The following is a 25,093-nucleotide window of genomic DNA, read 5'->3' as shown; positions in this document are numbered from 1 at the left end:
TCTAGGAGAAAACTGTTATCCTCTCTACTTAAATTAAGATAGTGACTGGAAATGCTGGCACATGGAAATAGGAGGGTGAGTGCTTGGAGTGAAATGCTCACGGATGCCTGTCAAAGGAATGAGAAACTTGGGGAGTCAAGTAGTCTAAGAATTCAAACGGGGAAAATTCTCCTTATACAGGAACAATATTTAGTTGTGATTCCAGTCTTCACCTTGTATCTCCCCTGTTTCTCTGGCTAGCCTCTGGCAGTGAAACCTCAAAATAAATATTTATTCATTTATCTCTCTATTTTTCTATTTCTCTATGTGATCTTTTTTTTCTTAGTGAGCATGTCTATGACAATAATATGGTGTTGGATTGCTTCAAAGTTAAGTTACCACATTGCCTTTGCCACCAAAGAGATCTGCCTTTTCTTTAGGTTTTGTAAAACGTTGTAGGTATTTTGGGCCCACAGTGTACAATTGAGCCTTCAGTTGGGATTCAGTGGGGATTCCTATCAGTGGTGTTATTGAAACATTAGGTTGGATTCCTGCCTGATCTGGCTGCCCTGTTGTGGACTCTGTCATCTGAGTTGTTGGGGGAAGGCATCCTACTGACCGTTCCATCCTGTCAGTCCTGGAATCCAGTGATACCCTTGACATCTGTCAGTCCCAGCAATAAAAGCTGGTGAGCTCTGTGTCCACTGGTGGAGGTGATAACCCTGGTTGGTGTTTCTTCCTTGTAAACCTGATTGTAATACCCAGAGAGAAAGGAAATCTAATAGTGGCAGCCATCACCGTTAGACTCTTGGAGCCAGAGATTTCCAGGTGGGGTTAGATGCATGGATAGGTTGCAATCCCAGGCCTGCCTTTTTCAAGGAGCGATAGCAGAGTTTTGAAATCATCTGAAGTCTCAAGGGATGTCTCTGTGGCTCTTATAGAAGATGCTCTGAATGTGTGTTTATTGGTTGTCCAAAAAAAACCAATAAAGAATACAAACAAAAGCCTCTTGGCATCTTTAGCCAGAAATGTGCCTTAATTGTTTAATTCTACATTCAACTGGTTCTGTGATTCCATGCTTATTAAGATTTCTTACTTTTGCAGCTATTGGTCAAATAAAATGGAGCTCCTTGTCCCTGCCCTTTATCCATCTTAAGAGCAAGGAGGCGTGGTCAGTGTTATCGATGAGGTCCATGTGATGTTGGATTCTACAGTTCTACCATGAGGGGAGTCGCCACATGGAGTGGGGTGCCTTTACTGTCCCCTTTGGGCCCCTTCATTGCACTCTGGAGGGTCTTTCTCCTGTGGAGCAAACAGGGACCCGGAGACACTAGGCTGGAGCTGTCCTGAGTCTTGTCCTTAAGGGGACATTTTCTGTCTTACCCATCCCACCTTGAAGGAAAATGGGACCCCAGCTACAGAAATCTACGTAGAGCTGGACATTTCTCCCAGCCACTGGCCTGCGGGCAAATACTTCTGATTCTGAGGTTGTCAAGACTGCCTTGATGCCCAGCCATTCTCAAACCTGGGTGTTTTCGCTTACTACCTTCGCCAGCCCCAGGGGAGCCAAAGCCGGGGCGGGGTAGGGTGGGGATTGTGGGTAGGTTTGGACCTCCTTGTATCTGTAGACTCTTCTGCCTCTTGGTGTTTGTCTATCTGATATGCTCGCTCTTGTAAACTTCTTGGCCCTGTCACCAACCTCGTGCCTTATAGGTCACTTCTTTTGCCTCCTCTTGTTTCCCCAGCTCTTTCAGAGACTCAGTGGGCTATTGCTCACTCTTGGCCTGATTGGTTTTGACACTATCCTATTTCCATGTGGCTTTGCTACAGGTTTACCTGGCAGCGCCATCCACCAGACATATAGAAACTGGGCTTCTTTGTTTTCTGAATGAGCTATTCTCAGTAGGGTATGATGTAGGTGCAACTTTACTTCGTCCGAACTCATGGCTCAAGTCTGATAGCTCTTTCCTGTCCCTGTTCCGAGTCTCCTCAGGCACCAGACTTTCCCCGTCACTTCTAGATACAGTGAACAGTCTAATTTCCAAGTGTTGAGAGGTCCAGAGAAGTTGAATTTTTAAAAGCCTATTGTTTGTCCTGTTTCAAGATTCTTTGCATCCGGAGCTGGTGTTAGCATCGGAAATGCCTCTGGGGCCATGGCCAGCTCCCAGCCTCAGAGGCCAGCATACCCACTCCTCTCCTTACCACTGACCTCTGCCTCTGGTTTTCCAGGGTTGGAGCAGGAAGACAGAGGACAACAAGGGCTATTACTAGGGTTACTTGGCCATGCATCATGATTTGGTGTCGGATTCCCCTCTGTGAAGCTAAGGTCTAAAAGCTGCCCCTTCTTCGTGAAATGCATGGGAGGGTGCCAAAGGGCTCTTGCAGTGACATTGCCCCACAGCTCTCCATGGCAGGGTGACATCCCTGTGTGTGTCTGCTGATGGTACCCTTCCCCTAGCTTCACCCTGGTACACCTCCAGCCTCTTTCTGTCAGGGCTGGTTCACCCCTGCAAGTCCAGCCACCTGCCATGGGTCCCTGCATACAAGGATATACCCAGGCCCTCTCACCTCACCATGGATGGAAGCTCAGTGTGCTCCCTCAAGGCCTCTCCTTCTTACCTGTCCCCAAGCAGCCTCTGCAAACTTCTCTACCTGGAAGGCAGTCACTAGCGCCTGTGCCCTGGTAGCTCAGAACCCTAGGGGACCCCTTGGAGGCAGCCTAAGTGGTTTTTTTGAAGCTTCCCTCACTGGCCTTGAGGTTGGTGCATCTGCACATGGATGTGAAATTTCCCTGCCTACGTTCCCCTTTCCTTTCTTTCCCTGGGGTGGAGAGAGGTGCTGCACAGCCTCTGAAACTTTCTCTGAAGGAATACCAGGTCTCTGGTCTCTTCTATCAGTGCCAGTGCACAAGAGCTAATTGTGCAGATGTCTTCCAACTCCTCCTTTGGTTGATTGAAATTGTGGAAGGATTTATACTGTGCAGAAGCCAGAAAACTCTACACATCCATCCTGCTCACGTCTGCAACTGTGGGAGCTGGATACTCTGCATTGACCAGTTTCTGACATAGGTACCCTTGAGGCCGGGAAGGCAGAGGGGCAGGGACTTGCTGTTGTTGTTTAGGTCACTCCTTAGAGAGTTGTGCATGGATGTGCGGGCTTCCTTTTTTAGAGAGTGCACCGCTGCCGTGCTCTGTGTGCTATTCTGAGCCTCAGCCGATGGCAGGAAATGTCCCATTTTGCACTCGGTTACTTACGTGGCATTTGTGATCTATTAGTGCTGTGCCTGGTGTTTCTTTCATGATATTATTCCTTGTTTTCCAGGTTAGGAAACTAAAACTCTGAGAAGGTGGACTTGTTCAGGGCCAGGTGGATGATCGCTGCCAGCCTCTGCGCCTGCACTCTGCTGCCTGCGCTTGCATGCCTGTGACCCTGTCTGTGGGGTTCCCTGAGCCAGTCTCATAGTCCGGCTGCTGACTCCAGGAATGGGGCATGGGGCCCAGGAATGCCTCAGCGATTCTGATGCAGGTAGCTTATGGATCATATGGTTGGAAATCACCTCTGCAGCCTGACATGGACTGGAGTCTTGGGGTTCTGGGAGAAAATGGGTAGTTTTTAGAGGGAAGCCCTCCTCCTTCCTGTGCTAGAGCAAGGTCAGGCTTACAGTCCTTGCTATGTATAAAGGATGTGGCTGGCCCAAGATCAGGGCTCTCCTTAACTCCATCTAGGGAGCTCAGTGACTCTGGTCCGCTGAGATTGACCTCCACACAACCTGAGCACCTAACGCTGTCAATTTCTGCTGGATTGTTTTGTGCTTATTAATGATCTCTGTTATTTCCCACATAATTGACTTTAAGTCAACGGATTGCAAATGTTAGTTACATCACATAATTTCTAAATTATATGATTTTATAATTCTGAGTTTTATTGGCAGTTTTGGTAATTTACTCTGTGCACATTCAATTTGCCCAGTTGGCGTGGGCTCTGTGATGTGCTGTCTGGATTCCCTTCAGGAAGGAAGGACTTATTCCCTCAGATGCTGGGAGTATGGTTGGAAGATGCCTCAGCTGTCAGCCCTCTTTGGGAAGTGCCTGCTGATGATGACAGCCCTGTCCAAGCTCATGCCTCATTCCCAGGACATCCTACAACCAATGACTCATCAATGCAGGAGTGTCAGCCAGGGTGCTCCAGAAAGATCCAATAGGATGGATGTAGACAGATCTTTCTCTCTCTCTGTCTTTCTCCGTGTGTGTGTGTATGTGTGCGTGTGTGTGTAGATATATATAGATATCTCTCTATATTTCCAGTTCCTTAAGATAAATCTTATTACACCCATCTCTATGTCCATACATAAATGTACACACACGTGTGTTTATATGTATATAGATATAGAGATAAAATGAGATATCTATGTATGGATGTATATGTATGTAAATATATATAGACAGATAAACCAATTTCTTAAAAATACATCTCATTATATTGATCCATATTTATAACTATGTACATATGTGTATATACATATATATGCATATAGATTCAGAGGGATGATAGATATAATGAGATATATTTTAAGGAATTAGTTTATACAATTGTAGACTGGCAAGTCTGAAATTGGGAAGGCAGGCCAGCAATGATCTTTCCTTTTCTCCAGAGTGGGCCACAGCCTGGTGCTGCAGGAAGAAGAAGATATTACCATTAAAAAGAACAGCCAAGCTCTCCTGGATAAAAGGAAGCCCTGGGAAGTTGGTGTCTGCTCAGATTACCTACACAAGGGTCTCAGTCCTTTTTGGGGAGGCTGACTTTTGTTTTCAGAAAATGTAGGTGGATGTGACTGAGTTGAAGGTGGGTGGTGTGATGTCTGAGTCTTCCTGGGGTTGGTCCGCCCCATGCCTTAAACACCAGTGTGGGGAACCTGTCCTGGGAGGTAAACTACGTCCAGCTCAGCTTGAAACCAACCATGTTCTTCAGTCTTCTCAAGAAGGCCATCTTGGCTGGGTGAGATTTTCAGAGGTTAATTCAGAGACTAGTTGCCAAAACTTTGCATTTCAGAGATGTCCAGGAAACTAAGGAATTCTCCAGAGAAACTGGGAGGCATTACAACAGATATTAGCTTGCATGTATCAATGGAGCTGAATTTTTGTCATCAGGACAGAAGGATGAGTTCTGTCAAGTAATCAAGCGTCACACGGTTCAGCTCACAAAGGTCAATCTTTCCGCTCTTCTTGGGCTTTGACTGTGAACGAGTATCGCTGGATCACAAGAGAGAGGGCGCTGTGGTGGAGATGACTCACAGAAAGTGCCTCCTGCTTGCTTTCTCTGCTGTTGAACCAGCATGTGCCTTTCTCTACATTTAGCAGACAGTATGGTCCTCAGGAATACATAGAGGCTGGCTTTGAATTCCGAGTTTGAATTTGTGTTCATTTGCTTACCCTATCTGTGATCTTCACATGCCTCAGTTTTCTGAGAAATGAGAACAGGGATAATCACCTTTCAAGCTCTCTCAATAAATGGACCTAGTGATTAATACTAAAAAGGCTCTGCCTGCACCTTGCACTGCTGAACAAAGCTGTTACCACCACACAGAAGAAGGGCAGTAGCCTTGCTGGGTTAACTGGGTTCGTGATGAGCTTATTTTTTACAAAATGTTAAGATGTTCTAGCTATTATAAAAAGAGATTCCCCCCCGCCAATCCCACACCAATTTTTATATAGAGAGGATCTGGTCCTGGGATTGCAAAACCTGTTCAGATTCCAGAAGGCTAGGCCAGCAAAGAAAATTCTGGTACTTAATTGTGCCTTTCTCAGCAAAAGAAAAAAAATGCTGAATAAACCTTATAATGCACCTCATGAATGCTACAAATTGAAAACTCCATGACATTTCAAGCAAGAAAAGAACCCCCTAGTGGTATGTTGGTTCACCAGGCAGGTGTGTGGGAAGCCAGACGGCCAGTGAGGTTCTGCCCTCCAGGAAGGGTCTGCCCTCCAGGTGCGGACCTTCTCCCCATGTCACTGAGAAGCTCTTTCCATCTCTCCATTCTTTATCAGTCTCCATCTTAAAGCCTACACACTGCCTCTGGAAAGTCTTGTTGTTCTTTAAGGGCAGAACACTTCAGAGCCAGCCTCCACCGCTCCCGCCCTGCTTCTGCTCTGAGGTGGCCCCAGCAGGAGTACCAGTCCTAGACCCTGACTGAGCAGAGCTCCCGGGCTTCCATTGACCAACCTCACAGGCCCCGGGGTCCAAGGATGCACATGCTCATTCTTGGGGCTGAAACAGAACTCCCCATCTTCACTGAGACCCACATTTCCTGGCTTTCCATCCTGCTCTCCTCTCTTCCCTGCACCTTCTCTGCTTAATTAGCCACCAGGTTCTGACATGTCTTCTCATCTCCACCCTGTCTCCTGCATTCCAAAGCTTCCCCACCTTCATTACGTTGGGCTGGACCATGGCAGCCATCCTGGAACTGGCCTCTCTGCCTCTGGCCTTCCCTCCCTGTAGTCTCCTGCCTCATGAATCTTCCCAAAAGCCTCTTTGGGAAGCTTTGCTCGGCAGGTGCTCCAAAAACTTCAGCTATTTCCACAACAAGGTTCAGACTTCCTAGCCTGAAAGTCTAGACTCTCCCCACGTCCTGGCCCTTTGAGATCCACACAAACCCTCATCGTCCAACCAATGTGCCTGCCATTTCCCTCTTGCCTCGGGCTCTCCTGCTTCTTCATTTTTCTGGAACTTCTGCCTGAGAGACTTGTCTGGTTTCTCTCCAGCCTCTCTGTTCCAGGGTGCAAAACCCCTCAGCTCTTTTTTTGCTTTGCAAATCCCTTCTCAGCCATCTCAGGAGATGGCCAAGATGGCAAAATCACTTTTACAGTTTCGACAGGGGGCTTCTATTAAATGGTCTCATTGACTCCTTACGTAAAGTAGCTGTGTTGGCTCCCTGTACAGAGTCTTCTGCAAGCTGCATTTGATTTCTGTTTTGCCTATGTTATTATTGTTGTCTGGATTGCCTTCCTCTCTGATGTCCATATAAGTTCTTCCTATTTTTCATGATCTCGGTTCTGCTATTCAAGGCTGAAATGCCCTATTTTCCTCTCCTTCAAATGATTCCAGTTCTTCTTACTGGAGCAGCTATGTGGCCCCTTCATCTGCATCACAAAAGCTGGGTCCACAGCCTTCCTCTCCTGCAAGGCATGTGGGTTCTTTGGGAGTGAGAGACACACCTTGGAACTTTTCTGTCCCATATGGCCCCGTCCACAGCTCTGTGCATGGGGTGAGTGCTCAGTTCATACTTGTTGAAGGACGCTTTGATGATGGAGTCCATGGAAAATTCTATATAGATGCAGTGCATACCTGTGAGGCTTCACGGGTTAACGGGGAGGCATGTTGTCAACCTCACGTCCTGAGTGTCGGGAAAGCATGTTTGTGGCGTGGCTCATGATTTCTATTTTAAATATCAAGGATGATTTTTAAATTTTTATTTCCCAATTGTGTCCAGTACAAATGAGGTGATCTTTGTGCAATCCTCATAAACCAGCCGAAACTCAGTGGAAATGGAAAAGCTGGTTTCATTGCTCCTGGTGGCTCAGTACCCATCACTGAAATCCCAAAGTGATTTTGGCAAAGCCGATGGGTATAGAACTATTTTCATGATGAGTTCAAGGTTCTTTGAAATTCCCCACCCTTAAAGAGCACAAGGAAACCTTTTCCTGTTGGTATTCTCTAATTTTTTTTTTTTTTGTCAACAATGTGATACACAGAATTGAGAATCTGAAATATTTTTTCTTCTTTTTTCTTTCTGCTTTTAATGCTGCTTGATTTTTCTTAGGAAAGGTTCTCACCTCTATCTGTCTCTCTATACTATATCTGCCTCCTGTAAGAATCAAAGTGATGCTGAAAGAATAGATTTTATCTAAAAAATGATAACTTGTAATAAAGTCTCTTATATGTAATCTCTCTTTAATATAACTTGTCATTTTTGTTCTATTATAGATTATTTTGTACTTGGGAGTTTTGCTGTATCTAAAATATTGAGATTCTAATATGACATTGGTTAATTGCCAATTGGGTATTTTATATATAACCTCAGAAGTAATTATGTATTTTTTTCTGTCCAGTATTGTTCATTTGAAAATATAAAACAGATCTCATTGCAAAGATGGTTGTCTATGCATTTGCTTCTTTAAGATTTGACCTTGTAATTATATCGAGACAAAATTCATTTTGAAGGTCAAATTTGCCTCTAAAACAGACTTCAAGATTGTGTTCTCAAAGATATATTGTGTTTGATGAACTTTGTTAGAAATACATAATGCTTGTTTAATCTGTGGCTTGCTTTTCAGTTGTCTGCTCTTGTAAAATGACTAAATATTTGTTTTTCCAGTTGAGCTTAAGGAAAAAAATCCCTGGTAAATGTGTTTTCTTGAACAGAAGGCTCAGTGTAAAGCAGGAGAGAAGTCATATTTATAGTTGCTTTTACTTTCTTGATGTCATCCGCCTTTCAAATGCTGTCTGTTTTCCTTCAGATCTCTCTCATTTTTACAGGGGGGCCCCAGGCAGACCCTGGTTCCCACACTGAGGGGCATGGCGCTGTTTTGCTGCTGTATGTTTTGTTCTGGTGGAAGCTGGCAGCCACCTCAACTCTGAGATCAGCTCAAATGCTTTACATGCAAAATGGCAAGGCTGAGAAAGAACTGAAAGTTTCCTCGGGTCCAAGAATGTCTTGAGCTTTACAAACTGGTGCCCACAGGCACATTAATACCTGTGTTTATTTTGCTATCTCCTGACACACACATAAAAAATGGGGAGACGCACTGGGGAGAAAGGTTGATTGAATGTCATGAATGGAAGAAAGGTTGATCCTCCAAAGCAAAATGAAATGAAACCAAACCACAATAACAACCAAATGAAATAAGACTGACAAGAAGTATGTGGTCATGGCCAATACATGGCTCAGACATGATTCATGGAGACCCTTGAGATTTTCTTCCAGCAAAACTGCACTTTAAAGGTTTAAATGTTCAACATTTCTCTATGACTTAGAGTAAAAGGGGACCCTTTAGGGAATTGTGTAAGATTCTAAGGATTGCCTCACTTAGTTCTAAAGAATAGCAGAGTTAATGGTGCAGCAATTTACACAGGAAAACCACACACACACACACACACACACACACACAGAGTGAAAGGAGATGACAATAAGCAGCCCACATTTTTGGCTATTAACCAGGTTTAGGAAGCAAAATTGCTCAAATGGGAGCAACTGAAGAGCACTCAAGCCTGCCACTTTTCCAGATTTGGGACTCTGCCTCCCTGGTTTCTCCTCTCATCACAGGGTCTCAGCGCCTAGGAGAGCAGCTGGCTATGCTGGCTTCACAGCTTTCCTCTGAACACTCTTTTCTTATCAACAGTTCCAGGCTTCTTGGTCTCTCTTTGGCTTCTGGAGCCCACGTGTGCTAGAGCCGGCTCCTCCCAACTCGCTAGAGCCGGCAATGATGCGTTAGAGCACATCTTTTCCCAACTCTGCACTCAGGGACTCCCCTGGGTTCCTTGGAATTGCCCATGATGGAAATATTGACTCCATAGAAATGACCAAGTGCTTCAAATCAGGAGTTTTCCTGTGAGAGCCTGTTGTTAGCCATCTGGCAGCACACCCCTTCTGAGACAGTGGGGTCCCACCTTCCTGCCAGAACTGACCCCACCATTGTGCTGTGATACATGGCGTTTCCTCTACCTCTTCCCCAGACAGTAGCGTCCTTAGGTCCCCTGGCTCTAGAATCTCTATCTCCTCTACTCCACTGGCTCCCTTTATCCTGTCTATAAACATACCTGCTTTTCTCATCCTTCAAACAGACCGAGCAAATAAGATAAACCTTCTTTTCATTGGTTTGTAAATGCCTTGAGGGCAGGGCTGAGTCTTGTGCACTAGTGCATCCCTAGCTACTAGTAATTTCTGAAGTACAGTAAGTGCCCAGCAAATGTTGGGTGGGTGAAACCAATTAGTGCTTTTCGTTTTTGTTTTCATTGTTTTTTGGTTTTGTTTGTTTGTTTGTTGGTTGGTTTGTTTTGAGGAGTCTCACTCTATCCTCCAGGCTGGAGTGCAGTGGTGCGATCTCAGCTCACTGCAACCTCCGCCTCCTGGGTTCAAGTGATTCTCCTGCCTCAGCCTTCTGAGTAGCTGGGATTACAGGTGCCCACCAGCATGCCCGGCTAATTTTTCTATTTTCAGCAGAGATGAGGTTTCACCATGTTGGCCAGGCTGGTCTTGAACTCCTGACTTAAAGTGCTGGGATTACATGCATGAGCCACTGCGCCCTGTGGCATTAGTGCTTTCCTTTGAACTGCCACTCCCTCCCTAACTTTGTTGCTCAACTCCTTCCATGAGTAGCCTACATTGCCCTTTGCATATCCTCCCTGTCTTTAACTACTGAGCCATTTGGCTTAATGCTGTCAGGCTCCTACAACATTTTTAGAGGACAGCAAGAGGTTTTAAGTTGCCAAATCCAGGACCTGTTCTCAATGCATACGGTTGGTTGAATGACTTTCTCTTGGACATTAATCTCTCTGCAGTTGCGACACTGAACTTTCCATCTTACTGAATGTCCTTCCTTGGCTTCCATGACTTAGATCTTTCCTAGTTTCCTTCTTATGCTCTGACTGCTCTTCCTTGTGTTCTTGGCTCTTTTCCTTTTCCTTCTCAGTCTGAAAATATTTCAGACACTGCCTTCAATCCTCTTCTGCCTCCCTAACTCCCATGTAGATGCTTTTGCCCCTTTCACCCCTGGACTTTCCAATAAAGAAAAAAGAGGAAGGATTGCAGAATTTCTGTTTTTAAAAAGCTCTCCAGCTGATTGTGATGCTCAACCAGGCTACACTCTGGCATTGAGGATCAAGCAAGGCAATGGGGGAGGTGGCATTTGTGATTTTTTTCTTTACAACTCTGACTCTCTCACTAGGCTCTGAACTCATTGGCAAAGCCCAACTCTAGTTAGTGTTTAGCTCAGTGCTTGGCACATGGAGGGAACTCAGTGCGCATGGAGGGATGGATAGATGGATGGATGAATACATGGATGGATGGGTGGATGGATGGATGAATACTTGGATGATGGATGGATGGATGGATACATCGATGGATAGATGAATGAATACATGAATACATGGATGGATGGATGGATGGATGAACAATTGTGTGAATGAATGGATTTAAAGGGCAGGTTGAATTTAGATCATGGAAGAAGACAATATTATCAGTGAAATCATCCCTTACTTATAGAGACAAATCATTCAACATTTCTGAGCTCATACTCTGTGCCTTGTGGGGACATAAAGGTGAAAGACTCTTTCCCTGCAGCATTCTTCTTTGGAGAACACTTCCCTTCTTCCCTCTCCTCATCTGTTTCCTCCACCTTTCCTGCTCTCCTCCCCATTCCCACTTATTGAAATGCTAAGTGCCCATCAACTGCTCTGTTGCTGCATCTTTGGTACCTCTCTTGTAACCCTCACCACATTCTGCCTCCACTTAGTAATTTAATTAAAAGTATAACCTCTCATCATACCCTGTGTTTATTGAGGGGAGGTTCCATGCCACCTCCAGTACCTGGAACACTCAACATGTGGATAGACTGAGATAGGCCACTTATCATGGTAATAGTTATTTACTAATTCTTAGATACAGTGTTGTAAGTACGGAGATCTATGAGCTGAGCTAATTTCCAGCAGATCATTTTATTTTAAAATTAGAACTGAAGAGCATATTCAGCATGTCTGCGTGACTATGGATACAGATGGTAAAAGAGCTGAAAGCGACTTTTTTCAACATGGATACTAGAGTGTATGGGATACTTTTGCTGCCAGTAATAACAGTAACAACAAAAATGACCCCAATTCAAAATGGTTTAGTTAACAAGGAAAATGCATTTGATGTGCCTAGCTGCCCTGCCATGAGATGCCTTCAGAGTTGGTTAATACTCTTCCCTACCGTAGGTAGAAACACAAGGACTTCCCTCCTTTCCCCCAGATATCCACAGCATATTGGTTTTATCCTCAGGTGACCTCTTCTTATGGTCCTGGGATGGCTGTCACAGTTCCAAGTGCCACACAGACAGGACTACTACTCTATGGCCTTTCTTCATCAGCCAACACTTTTCCTAGAAGTCCTCTAGCTCGCTTCCCTGAGTGTTAGACTGACCAGAATTCTATCATGTGCCCTTCCCGAAACCAATCAGTGGTGAGAAGAGATGGTGCCCAGTGATAGGATTTACACTGGTGTTGGGGCTGGTCATCCTCCGTGGGTCATGTGGGGGCAGGCAGAACACCCAAGCAAAATTACGTTTCCTTCCAGGGAAGGGCAGCCAGTTGTGTCTGTTGCCATTGCCACCTGTGTGTGGCTATACATGGAAAAAGCAGGCTGCTCCGTGGCTGTGTTCACCATAACTATGGGGACGGATGGCTGCTGCTGCTCTGTCCTTGGCATTGCTGGTGGGAGTGGAGCCTTCTCTCCAGGCTGCTGTCACCCACGTGGGGTCCAGGCTACTTCCTGGAGTGAGGGCACCTTTTCTGGAGTTTTCTTTCTTCACAGTAGCCAATTCCACCTATGGAATATTCACTGCTGCTTACACGTGGTGGCCAGGGAGATCTGTGCATAGAGAGTGGTTCTCTTGTCTAGTGTTTTGGGGAGCAAGGTGGTCATTCATTCCTGAATTTAACAATGCCTTTCCTGGGCATGGTGGCTCACCCCTCTAATCCAAGCACTTTGGGAGGCTGAGAGAGGAGGATTGCTTGAGGCCGGGAGTTCGAGATCGGCCTGGACAACATAGTGAGATCTCAGGTCTCCAAAAAATTTTTGAAAAAATTAGCCAGGCATGGTGGTGCATGGCTCTTTTTCCTATAGTCTGAGCTAGTTGGGTGGCTGAGGTGGGAGGATCACTTGAGCCAGGGAGGTCCAGGCTGCAGTGAGCTATTGGCACCACTGCACACCAGCCTGGATGACAGAGAGAATCCTGTATCAAAACAGAAAATAATGCTTTGCATCTGTCCATCTGGACCATCAGCAACCCCGTCTCATTGAACTTGCACCACCTCTCTGGAGTCACAGCCTCTTACTCACAGTTTTCCGATGAGCAAAGTGAGGCTGAGGGAGGTTTTGTTGGCTGCTAGTGGGTCAGCACAAACGTGGGGCTCCAAGCTCAAGGTTCTTTCTGCCTCACCATGGCTGCTTTGATACCTTTAGCTTACCCTTCAGGTACTCAGATGTGTTCATCTTTGGCCATTTCCAGTCCAGATTTCCTGATGATCCAGTGCCTTCTTTTACCTCCCCATACAGAACACAGAACCTGACTGAATACTGAATCCCAGGGGTGATGTGGTTTGTCCCACTGGCCAGGGGCAGGGCTGGGGGGGTGGTGAGGGGGGGGTCTCTTCAGGTCATGTGACTCCTTGACCTTGGCTTTCTGCCGTTTCTGGACCAGGGGCGATTGAGCTGGGTTGAGCAGTTTGCACTCTTACCAAAGTTCTCAAACGGCTGTATTTTTTGAGTTCTTGAGTCTGGTTTACATAATTTTCTGACTTTTTTGCTTTGATGAGGCCAGCTCACGCGGCTGGTAGTGTGCCTTTCTCTGGCAAAGCTTCTCTTCCTGGACTTCGTGACATCTTTTTGGATTCTTTGTGGCTTCTCAGCTGTGTTATGCATGATTTACGTTGTCAGGTAAATGCTCTCAGGATAAATGAAATATTAATAACGCCATAATGCTAATTTAAAAATACCCATTGCACATATTTAGGAGAATCCTCTCTGGGCTTGACTCTGGGCTTTAAATCAGGCCCAACAATGTCTCAACCATAAATCAAATTATCCTTTCAGCCTAGTAGAGGTTTTGGCATAAAAACCTACTATAGAATAGCATAGTATAGGAAATCTTAGTTCATGCTTTAAAGCTTTTATTCCCTTTGCAGAAATTGGAAACCAAATACTCCTTTAACCACTTATCCATGCAAAACAGTTAACCAAGCTATAGTCAATATTGGCTTTTGGATTTTGGGAACATGTTTATTAACTCAAGATTTGCACAGCTTTGGCCGGGCGTGGTGGCTCACGCCTGTAATCCCAGCACTTTGGGAGGCTGAGGCGGGTGGGTCACGAGGTCAGGAGATTGAGACTGTCCTGGCTAACATGATGAAACCCCGTCTCTACTAAAATACAAAAATTAGCCGGGTGTGGTGGTGGACGCCTGTAGTCCCAGCTACTCAGGAGGCTGAGGCAAGAGAATGGCGTGAACCTGGGAGGTGGAGGTTGCAGTGAGCCAAGATCGCACCACTGCACTCCAGCCTGGGCGACAGAGCAAGACTCCATCTCAAAAAAAAAAAAAAAAAAAAAAAAAAAAAGATTTGCACAGCTTTGCAAAGCATGATCTACTGCACCATCCCCCTCCCCCATCCCCTTGAACATCAGGCTGCCGAGCAGGGAAGGCCAGCTCCTTGGGCCCATGTATGGCTGGATGGGAAAAGAATACATTACAGTGAAATAAATGCTTTAAAAGCATGTTTAGGATTATAAAATGATTATTCCTTAGTTTTCTCCCCTGATTATAAAGATGAATATTTTTAGTTTAGAAAATTTGGAAAACACACAAAACTATAAAGAAGGAAATAGGAGTTCAACTTTTCAGATGCTATGTATAAGTGAGGGGATGCAGTATGTGTCTTTCTGTGCCTGGCTTCTTTCACTTAGCATAAAGTTCTCCAGGTTCGTTCATGTTGTCACAAATGACAGGATTTGTCTTCTAAATGCTTAATAGCGTTCCATTATGTATGTGCACCACTTTTCTATATGGGCGTTTATGTTGATGGACACTTAGGTTGATGCCATACCTTGTCTGTTGTGAATAATGCTGTAATGAATGTGGGAGTGCTGGTACCTCTTTGGCATACTGATTTCATTTTCCATTTTCTTTGGATCTATCCCCAGAGTGGGATTGCCAGCAATCATGTAGTATTTTGATTTGTAATACATACAAAGTTGATTTGTAGTACATTTGTAAAGCATATATTATTTTGATTTGTAATTGATCTTTGTGTTTTTGAGAACCTCCATCCTGTTTTCCATAATGACTGTGCTGATCTACGTTCCCACCAACGGTGGGCAAGAGTTCCCTTTTTCCACATCCTCACCAACACTTGTCTTTTTGATAATGGCCATTCTAACAGTTGGGAGATGACACTCATCATGATTTTGATTTGCATTTCCTTGATGATTAGTGACGTCAAGCATAGGGGAACTGGGGAGATGTTGGTCAAAGGACACAAAATTTCAGTTAGACAGGAGGAGTAATTTCCAGAGATCTATGACTTGAACTTGAATAGACCTATGATCTATTGACTGTAGTTAATAACAATGCATTATATTCTTGAAAATCACTAAGAGTAGATTTCAAGTGTTCACACCACAAAAAAATAAGTATGTGAGGTAATGCAGATGTTAATTAGCTTACTTTAGCCATTCCAATGTGTATATATATATATATATATTTCAAAACATAATGTTGTACACAGTAAATATATATTACTTTTATTAGTTGGTTTAAAAAATAAATAATTTTAAAAATATTTTAAAAAGAAGAAAATAAGAACTCCTATTTCACACTGGAAAGTCAAAGACCATGACTGTTAACAGTTTTGATAACTTTTCTCAGGTCATCCTCTTTCCTTTCCTGCCTTCCGTCTTTTATTTCACCCATTTATTTTTTTTCTTTGTGCAATATTGGGATGATGTTATGTACATGGTTTAGTACCCTGATTTTTTTCCCCCAGTAATGTGTTTTATTTTCTGTATCACAACAAATGCTTTTCTGTGACATCTGGGCAATTTGCCTCTATGCGTAGGTTTCGAAGACTTCAGGTGGAATTGGCTGGGGGCTTCCTAAGTAGAGTGGGAATGTCAGCTGGCCTGTGGAACCATTTAGAAATAATTCTGCCCATTACAAATATTGATTTGATGCAGTGCTTAAGATGTTTTCTAATTTAAAAATATTTTCAACGGAAACAGATGCCATTTACAATTTCTCATGTTGTAAGGATTCTACTAAATATATTATTTGGGGATTGAATATTTTACTTGGAAAGTTGTGTAAGAAATTCCTGTATCTAAAAAAAAAAAAAAAAAAAAAAAGAAGAGAGAGAGAGACTGGATTTTGGAGCTGTGCTACAGGCATATTGTAAGAAATATTTTTTTCTTTCTATCTTTTTAGCTTGTTAGTGTTCTAAGATTTTAAAAAATATGGATCCTCCTAGCATTTACAAAGTAAAAGGGTTGTTTCTTTTCTGGGACTAAGACAATTGCTTAATTACAGTTCTCAGGATGTTTTCTAAATTCTGAATCCCACTACCCTGTTCTGAGCAGCAGAAAGTGCTAACAGAATGATCTGGGGAAGCCATTATTACCAAAGCTGGGGGCTGTAAGGAAAAGAAAACATTTTCAAAATATTTTCTGTGCAAAAGCGTCTGTGTGCTTCAGCATGCCAGTTAGGCTTGGCCTTGCTTTCACTCCCAATTTTTGCTTCATAATGCTGGGCTTCCCTCAGAGGAGAGGAATGTTGTCCCCTCTTTTTTTAAAGGGAAGGATTTAAGTTCTTTCCCCTTTTAGGATATTTTAAAATAATGTTTAAGAAATAGGTTTTGTCGGTACATATACAGTTGATCCCTGGTATTAATATTTGAAAACAAAATAAGGTTTAATATTCTTAAACTTATATTCAGGTTATTCCAGGATCTTTGGAGACCCGAGGAAAGCCGTGTTGACCAAAAGCAAGACAAATGACTCACAGAGAAAAAAGATGGCAGAACCAAGGGCAACTAAAGGTAAAACGAACAGAACCCAAATAATCTTACGCTGCCTAGTCAGGACCCCTTTTAAAAAATGTGGATATGTAAATATTTTATATCTTTCCTATTTGATTTTTATGGTTCCAAACCTCCACAGACCATTTCTGGATTCTTTGCTGTACTTGGATGAATTATGTTGATTCTACATGACACCCTTGACTTCCCTGAGATAAGATGCCCCATTGCCCAGCACTGCCTGTTCCTGGCCCTACAGTGTGGAGATTTTAGAATTACTGCCTTCTCAGTTCTGTAGTCTTCATAGCCCCTCTTTTCTCCATCACTGTCTACTCTCTTCTCCCTTTTCCAGAGGAACCAGAGGCTCGGTGTCTACAGACTGGTGCTTTTACGATATTTCCGTTTTTCTATCGTGCTACTACATTTGGCTTACAGTCATTTTGTGGTTATTTCACCTGAATGTAATTGAAACCTTCTTTCAAGGGGCATACCCAGGCAGTGAATCTTTGTATTTACAAAACGTGCCAAAAAATAAAAATAAAATCCAGCTGGAGAAGGAGAGGGTCAGCACCCTCTCTCTAAGGCATGCCCTTGAGGCCAGCTGGAATGCTAGGGCTCCCTTGGAGAAGCACCGCAGGGATCAGGGTTATGGGGGTGCTCACGTGACACTCATGCAGGCCGCAGAATGTAAGAGTCCCTCCCTTGCTGGAATGAAACCAGGGTCGATTCGTGGAAGGAATAGCAGTCCATGGAGCCTGAGACATGCCTTGAGCAGGGTCAGTGTTCGGTGAGAAATGGTGCAATTAAAATGGATGTGGCTCCTGAGGCCATGCCCCCACTGTGAGGCCTCTAATCTGCATCAGTTAAGTGACTTTCATAAATCCCTCAATAGAGGTGTTTTCCTCTCCCAGCGCTGTTGTAACAAACTGCCATGAACCTGGTAGCTTAAAACAACAGAAATTCATCATCTCACTGTTCTGGAGGCTGGATGTCCAAGATCAAGGTGTCAGCCCAAGTGGTTCCCTTTGAGGGCTTTGAGGGAAATCTATTCCAGGCCTCTTTTGTCTTTTCCCTGTGTCTTCACACCATCATCCTTCTATACAGGTCTGTCTTTAAATCTTGTCCCTTTTTTTGTAAGTGGATCAGTCATGTTGGGTTAGGTCACTAATGACCTCACTTTAATTTGATTGCCTCTGTAAAGGCCCTACCTCTCTATCATCACATCCCGAGGGACCAGGGGTTAGTACTCCAATGCATGAACTGGGGGAGAGAATTGATACAATTCAACCCATAGCTATAAGCATTTTTATTCATTTGGAAAGATAAGCCATTTCCTACTGAAGAAGTCCAGTTTCTTATTTTTAGATAAATGTAGAGATGCATTCAGTTTCTCATGCTGTCTTCCGTCTCCTGCTGGCATTCCCTGCTTAGCTCTGGAGTGCAGGAGCCAGGACTGGACTGGGTTAAGGTGACTGGGCACAGGATTTCGGGCGGTGCTCCCCTTTAGGTACTGATCCTGCACTTGCATGAGCCTGAGAGGGACAGCCTCCTTAAATCATGGGCCCTACGTTTCTCCCTGCCTCCTTCTTCCTGCCCCATAAGGGAGGCCTCTGTCCCAGTCAGGGTCCTGGTGTGCTTGGCAGGAATCAGGCCTGTGCAGTTCTTATGGCAGGGTTTGCTGGTGAAAGACTGATTTGCCTAATATCTGCTCATCCAGGAGAAGTGCACTCAGCGACCAGTGCTTTCAAGGAATGGATTCATTCCTATGAATACTAAATTGCTTAGAGCCATTTTGCCTACAATGTTTTCACTTAATGACTAGTTATCTTAAAACTAAAAAATACATTTCTAAATTAAGGATGTTTTTAGTCAGTTGACAAAGGGCTCTTATGAAAATTAGCAATTTATTTATTGAGAGTTATTTTTCTTGAAAAGTTGCAACATTTTAATTAGCCAGCCATGGTAGCACATGCCTGTAATCCCAGCTATTCGGGAGGCTGAGGCAAGAGAATCACTGGAACCCGGGAGATGGAGGTTGCAGTGAGCCAAGATTGCGCCACTGCACTCCAGCCTGGGCGACAGAGCAAGACTCCGTCTCAAAAAAAAAAAAAAACAAAAAAAAAGTTGCAACATTTTATACAGTATCAAAATCGTCCATTTGAAATATTTTTACTTTCTTAATTATAATGATTACCACTTGTTTAGTGTTGATTATGTGCCTAGCATTGAGAGAGTTTTCTCTCTGAAGCATAATTCAGTTTAATCCTCACAAAAGCCTGATGGTGTAGACAGAGGAGATAATCAAACAATGGTTCAAATTGCATACTGACCAGTTAGAATAGATACAGGCCAACTCTTGCACTGACACCTTTGTGAATTGCTGAACATTGTTTGGAGGTTTTAAAAATTTTTTATTTATGTTTCCCAACACCAAATACATCGTGTCTTCGCCAGTACCAACCAGTCATTCAACACTGATACCAACTGGGTGTCCAACAGTTCAATTCAATTCTGACACTGACTACCTGAAGTTTGCACACGGGTTTAAGGGCTGAGCTCCCCAACACCGTCCTCACTTCAGATGCCAGTTACAAGTATTGGGTCCGCAGGTTACCTACACTCTGTCCGACATGGCTACAACACTGGGGGTTCCCACAACCCCCCTTTTAGGTGGAATAACTTGCTAGAACTCAGGAAAACACTATGCTCTTATGATTACAGTTTATTATTAAGCATATGAATGAACAGCCAGATGAAGAGGTGCACAGGGCAAGGTCTGGAAGGATTCCAAGTACAGGAGCCTCTGCCCTTTTTTTTTTTTTTTTTTGGTGAGATGGAGTCTCGCTCTGTCACCCAGGCTGGAGTGCAGTGGTGTGATCTCGGCTCACTGCAACCTCTGCCTTCCAGGTTCACGCCATTCTCCTGCCTCAGCCTCCCGAGCAGCTGGGACTACAGGCGCCCGCCACCACACCTGGCTAATTTTTTTGTATTTTTAGTAGAGACGGGTTTCACTGTGTTAGCCAGGATTGTCTTGATCTCCTGACCTCGTGATCCACCCTCCTCGGCCTCCCAAAGTGCTGGGATTACAGGCGTGAGCCACCGCGCCTGGCCGCCTCTGTCCCTTTAGCATTGGGGTGCACCACACTCTTCATACCAATATGCTCACCAGCCCAGAAGCTGTTCTAACCCTGTCAGGGTATTTTATGGAGATTTTGTTACATAGGCAGGATTGATTAAATCACTGGCCACTGGGGATCAACTCAATTTCTAGCTCCTCTCCTCTCCTGAGAGGTTGGGAAATGGGGCTGAAAGTTCTGAGCATCTGATCGAGATTCACTCTTTTGCAATTAGCCCCCATCTTGAAGCTATCTAGGGACTCACCAACCTGCTGTCTTCTTAGAACAAAAGACGCTCCCATCACTTGGGAAATTCCCAGAGTTTTAGGAGCTCCATGCCAGAAACGAGAGACAAGGGCAAATGGAGTTCTTATTATACTACAGTAATATTATCCCCATTGTGCAAATGTGTAACTAAGGCTCTTGGAGGATAAAGTGATCATTTATAGGTTTCCAAGGAGTAAGTGGCAGATCTGATTTCCATCCCTCATCTGACTCTGCACTGTGCTCATATCGAGCACTGTCCCCAGCCCAGGGTCCTGCCTATGCCTTCTAGGCCCCACTCCTGCCCTCCCCAGCTGAACCCATCCCCATTCCAGGCCATGTCCCAGGTGCCAGGGCACCCAGAGCTCCCTTCCAAACTTGACTGAGCATCTTTTGAGCTGCACCAGCCTGTTTCCTGGAGTTCATCTTCTTGGGAAGATCTTGTATGTGTTTCCCTGGGTCTGAAGGATGAGCAGGGAGCACTGCTGAATGGAGTGTGGCCATGTGGATTGGGATGCCCACGTGACTATATGCGTCCCCTAACCCACAGAACAGAATTGGGTTTGAGAAGAGAGGAGTGGTAGGGTCGAGGGGTCTCAAACTTCCATCTATTTTCTTGCACCAGCCCTGCAAATATTTAGGCCTTCTCTTAACCATTTTGCAATACTGCCTCCATAATTACAAAATGCTTATTTTCCCTTCTACTTTGGGTACCAGTCCATCTTTTATGTGGTTAGAGCTTAGGTAATCCAAATCAAGTTTGTTTCTATTTAGTAAGACATTGGCATTTTGAAAACAAAAACAAAGAAGTGACACAAGTAGAATTCTATTAATGTTAAGGCCTTTTTTGTTTCTTTAAGATACCCAATAATAAAATATAGCTGGGTCATGAAACACAAAATCATATAGAAGTATATACCTTAGCAAATGAGTTTATTGCAAGAAACAAGTATTAAAGAAATGATTTTCAATCAACATAGAATGAAGTTCTGCAAGGTTCAAAGTCAGGTAAAATAGAAAATAAAAAGGCTCTTACAGTGACATGAACCTATCACCAACTACTAAAAACTTTTAGTATGGTTTTAGTTTGTTTGGTTACCAACTACTATATATTTAAGAAATGACCATTAGGAACACAAAAGTAAATTAGAAGTGCTCTTTAAAAAATCCATAAAATACTTCTGAAATGGTAAAAAAGAACAGGCACTCAAATGGCTGCAAAAAGAGTCAGAGAGGGCCGGATGCGGTGGCTCACGCCTGTAATCCCAGCACTTTGGGAGGCCGAGGTGGGTGGATCATGAGGTCAGGAGATCGGGACCATCCTGGCTAACACGGTGAAACCCCGTCTCTACTAAAAATACAAAAAATTAGCTGGGCGTGGTGGCTCACACCTGTAATCCCAGTGCTTTGGGAGGCTGAGGCGGGTGGATCACGAGGTCGTGAGATCGAGACCATCTTGACTAACACGGTGAAATCCCGTCTCTACTAAAAATACAAAAAATTAGCCAGGTGTGGTGGTAGGCGGCTATAGTCCCAGCTACTCAGGAGGCTGAGGCAGGAGAATAGCATGAACCTGGGAGGCAGAGGTTGCAGTGAGCCAAGATCGTACCACTGCACTCCAGCCTGGGCAACAGAGAGAGACTCTGTCCCAAAAAAAAAAAAAAAAAAAAAAGAGTCAGAGATCCGTGTGGGTTGAGGAGGCAGGGGAGAGTGGTTGAGCTTTTATTCTCCTGGTCTTTAGGTCCGTTGGGTTTTCGCTGAGCTGGTGTGGAGGATGGCAGTGCCATCACGCTGCGTGCTGAGTGAATCCCTTTGGTGTGTGATCACTCTGGTGGTGGCGGTCTGAGGAGCTCATAGGCCCTTGGTCTCTAATGTGGCGGAGCTGGGAGAAACTTAGGTTCCCTGCTTCATGCCTTTCACCCTCTTGCCTCCAATCCTCATGCTTCTTGTTCATCAAGGCTCCTTGGTGGCACCCTCCTGTCTCTGCATGAATCAGCTCTCTCTTTCCTCTAGGTATATCCACACGCCTCACTGGGCACCTCCACTAACTGCCTGCTCTCAGGACTGACCGCTTCATATCTGTACGAAACAGATCTGCTTCCCATCTCAATCCCTCAAGGATCAGGACTGTGTTGCATCTGGAATCTCTATCTATTCCCTTCCCTGTCATTTTATCCTTGATGCATCCTGAGTACTCAAAACTTCCCCATAAGAAACAAGAGACCCAAACAGTTGCTCGTGCAGTTTATGTCTTGGTTGGTTACAGACCGAGTGGCTGCTGTAGCTTCTATGATGTTGCTGCGGTCTTGGATATCCAAGGATGTTGATTTGATTTTTGGAATCTGGGGGAGGCTGGCAGGGCATCACGTGAAGTGAGAATTCAGTTGCTCCTGGGAAGGGGTCTGGGAATCCCATGGAGGCTTCTGGTGGAGGTTTCTTGGTTATCCTTCAGTTTCCAAACCCATTTTGAGGGCAGGATTAGGGTTTGAGATCATGTCTTGTAGGTGAGTGGAAATATTATGTCTCTGTGTTGGGATAACGTTGGCTTCCTTTGAAATGCCCTGTTTGAGTCTCCTTTTATCACTGGCTAGAAAGATTTTAACGAAGATCTCGGTAATCTGATTATGCAGGGCAAAGTGTATGTCAGTAATCTATTGTCACAAAAATGCTGTGTAACAAATTCCCCAAATTTCAGTGGCTTCAAGCAGTAAGCACTTATTCAGCCATGAGCCTGTGGGTTGGCCATTCTGGTTGGCCTTGGCTGGCGGCTGGTCTGGTTGCCTCCCTCCCATGTCTGGGGTTTTGGTTGTCTATGGGATGATCAAATGTAGTCTTGGTGGGGTGATTGGGGTGGGTGACTCTGCCTCAGGTACCTCTCATCCTCCCGCATGCATCTGGCCATGTTCCCATGCTGGTGGAAAGTTACAGAAAAGCAAAGGGGAACACATCCTGCCTCCTGAGGCTTCAGCTGGGATCTGACATACTTGTCTTTCTGCTACCGCCTGTTGGCTGAAGCAGATCATATAGGCAGCCCAAAAATAAGGGTTGGGAAGTAATTCTACCTCTTTTATGGGAAGAATCACAAAGTTATGTGGCAAAAAGCATGGATACAGGAGGAGTTGAGTGTTGGAACCATCTTTGTACTCATCCATAGTGACAGTGAAACAAGCTATTTACCCTCTATCTTCTCCGTGCCTCTAGAGCACTTACAGGGTTTCAATGACCTGTGTGTGTAATAAACTACCCCAAATCCTAGCATCTTAGTACAACAACCCATTTATTATTGGTCATGATTCTGTGGGCTGACTGGACTCAGCTGGAAGCTTCCTCCCTGATGTCGACTGGGGCCTTGGTCATCTGAGAGTCGGTTCTCTGGACTGTCCAGGACAGCTCCCTCCCAGGCCTGGCATTGGTGCTGGCTGCCCCACTGGGCACTCGGTCCTCTGCCATGTGCTGTGCTGCTGAGGGTATGGGGACTTGGTTTCAGGAGGCAGGAAGGGGAAGCTCCCACTTCCATAAAGGCCTGAGCCTGGGACTCCTGAAACCTTCCCTCTGCTGTGTTCTCCAGGTCAGAGGCAGCCACAGGTCAGACTGAGTTTGAGGGGAGGGGGACGAGCTTCAGCCCCTGGTGTGAGCGGCAGCATGTGTGTGCAGGCAGGGAGGAACTGTGCAGAGTGAACTAGTCCAGAGAGAATGTCCAGACATACGGAAATAGCCATGTGCTCCCCAGAGCAGGGTCGTGCAGTGGGAGGCCCTCCCTTTGTAAGGATGGCTTGCAGACGCTCCCCTTCCGGGCTGAATTACCCCAGGAGCAGAGTGGTGTTTTCCTGTGGCACCTGCTGCTCTTAGGATAAGGGGAGTTGAGGATTCCTATGCTCCCAGAAACCTTCAGCCAGGCCCCATCCTCTCCCAGCCTCTTCTCCCACGAGAGCACCAGGAGCCTGGTCACCTTCATCTGCTTCCCGGTTCAATTTCAGGACTGCACTTCACTCCCTCTGTACTTTCAGTAACTCTCATCCCCCAGAGGGACTTACTTTAGGCCTGGGGGTGGGGGCGGGGGGAAGTACATATTTTCCAAGACCTAAAATTTGGTTATAGAAAAAAAATGCTTAAGGTTCCCAGCATGTCATCTTCGTGGCGAGCCAAGCTCTGCCAATCTTGGGAGGCCTCCAGGGAGACTGAGGATAGACGCGGAGCACGCAGATCTGGAGGTAAACGCTCTCCATGAGAGGCGATTGGGTTGGAATGGGTGTGCCTGTACCGTGAGAGGTCAGAAAGGACGGATGTGAATGTGGGGAGGATTCCTGTGAATGCTTTTACTTGTCACTACAGTAATGTGCTCAGTAGCAAATTTGAAAGACAGCCTTTGAAAATGTCTCTAGTTCTGTAATCATATTGTTTATTCTTATTTTGCATTTGTTACTGCAAAGAGCCATCATAAAGAAGAAAACAAACAAAAAAATACAGGTGATAAAAAGCAAGTGATGGCTTCTAAAAATGTAAACTAAAAAAGGCATTTTTAGTGCCAAAAAACAACTGATGGCTTGGCTGAGATCTGCAGAGCACCAGAGACTGGCTGGGGACCAGTTACTGGAGGCTGGAGCCTGGAAGGAGGGGCCCCATGACGGGAGAGGTCACCCTAGAATCCAGCCGCAGTCAGAACCGTAACCAAGCGCCCAGGGAGGTTGGGCGGCAGGTGTCGGTGGTGGGAAGGTGAGGGGAAGAGATACCCCTCTCCTCTCACCGCTGATCTCCAGATGGGGCCACGTCAACCAACCCTGACAGGTGGCCAGGAGGTAAGGCATCCTGCTGAGCCCATCTGTAGAGGTCAGCCCTGGGGCCTGTGACAGCAAAGGGAGGTTGGAGACTGACTCGGTAGAAGGGGAGGGGCACAGACAGTGGTCAGAACATGCTGCTTT

General features: G+C 45.1%; 1 protein-coding gene across 2 annotated transcripts in view; it reads left to right on the top strand.

The window, feature by feature from the left end:
• The window catches only part of ERG (ETS transcription factor ERG), a 284,031-nt gene that overhangs the window by 61,042 nt on the left and 197,896 nt on the right, over positions 1 to 25,093 (top strand). The window contains exon 2 of one of the 2 annotated variants that reach the window (XM_024239531.3): positions 16,714 to 16,815. The gene's annotated coding sequence lies outside the window, so the exon portion shown is untranslated. Of the gene's footprint in view, positions 1 to 16,713; positions 16,816 to 24,844; positions 24,971 to 25,093 lie in introns of those variants that run through there. The other variant, XM_054542518.2, reaches the window with a different exon arrangement.

The sequence above is a fragment of the Pongo abelii genome, chromosome 22 (genome assembly GCF_028885655.2).
Source record: "Pongo abelii isolate AG06213 chromosome 22, NHGRI_mPonAbe1-v2.0_pri, whole genome shotgun sequence".
In the NCBI taxonomy this organism is placed as follows: Eukaryota; Metazoa; Chordata; class Mammalia; order Primates; family Hominidae; genus Pongo; species Pongo abelii.
Note: the sequence above shows the minus strand (reverse complement) of the source record. Positions and strands in the feature narration are given on the sequence as shown.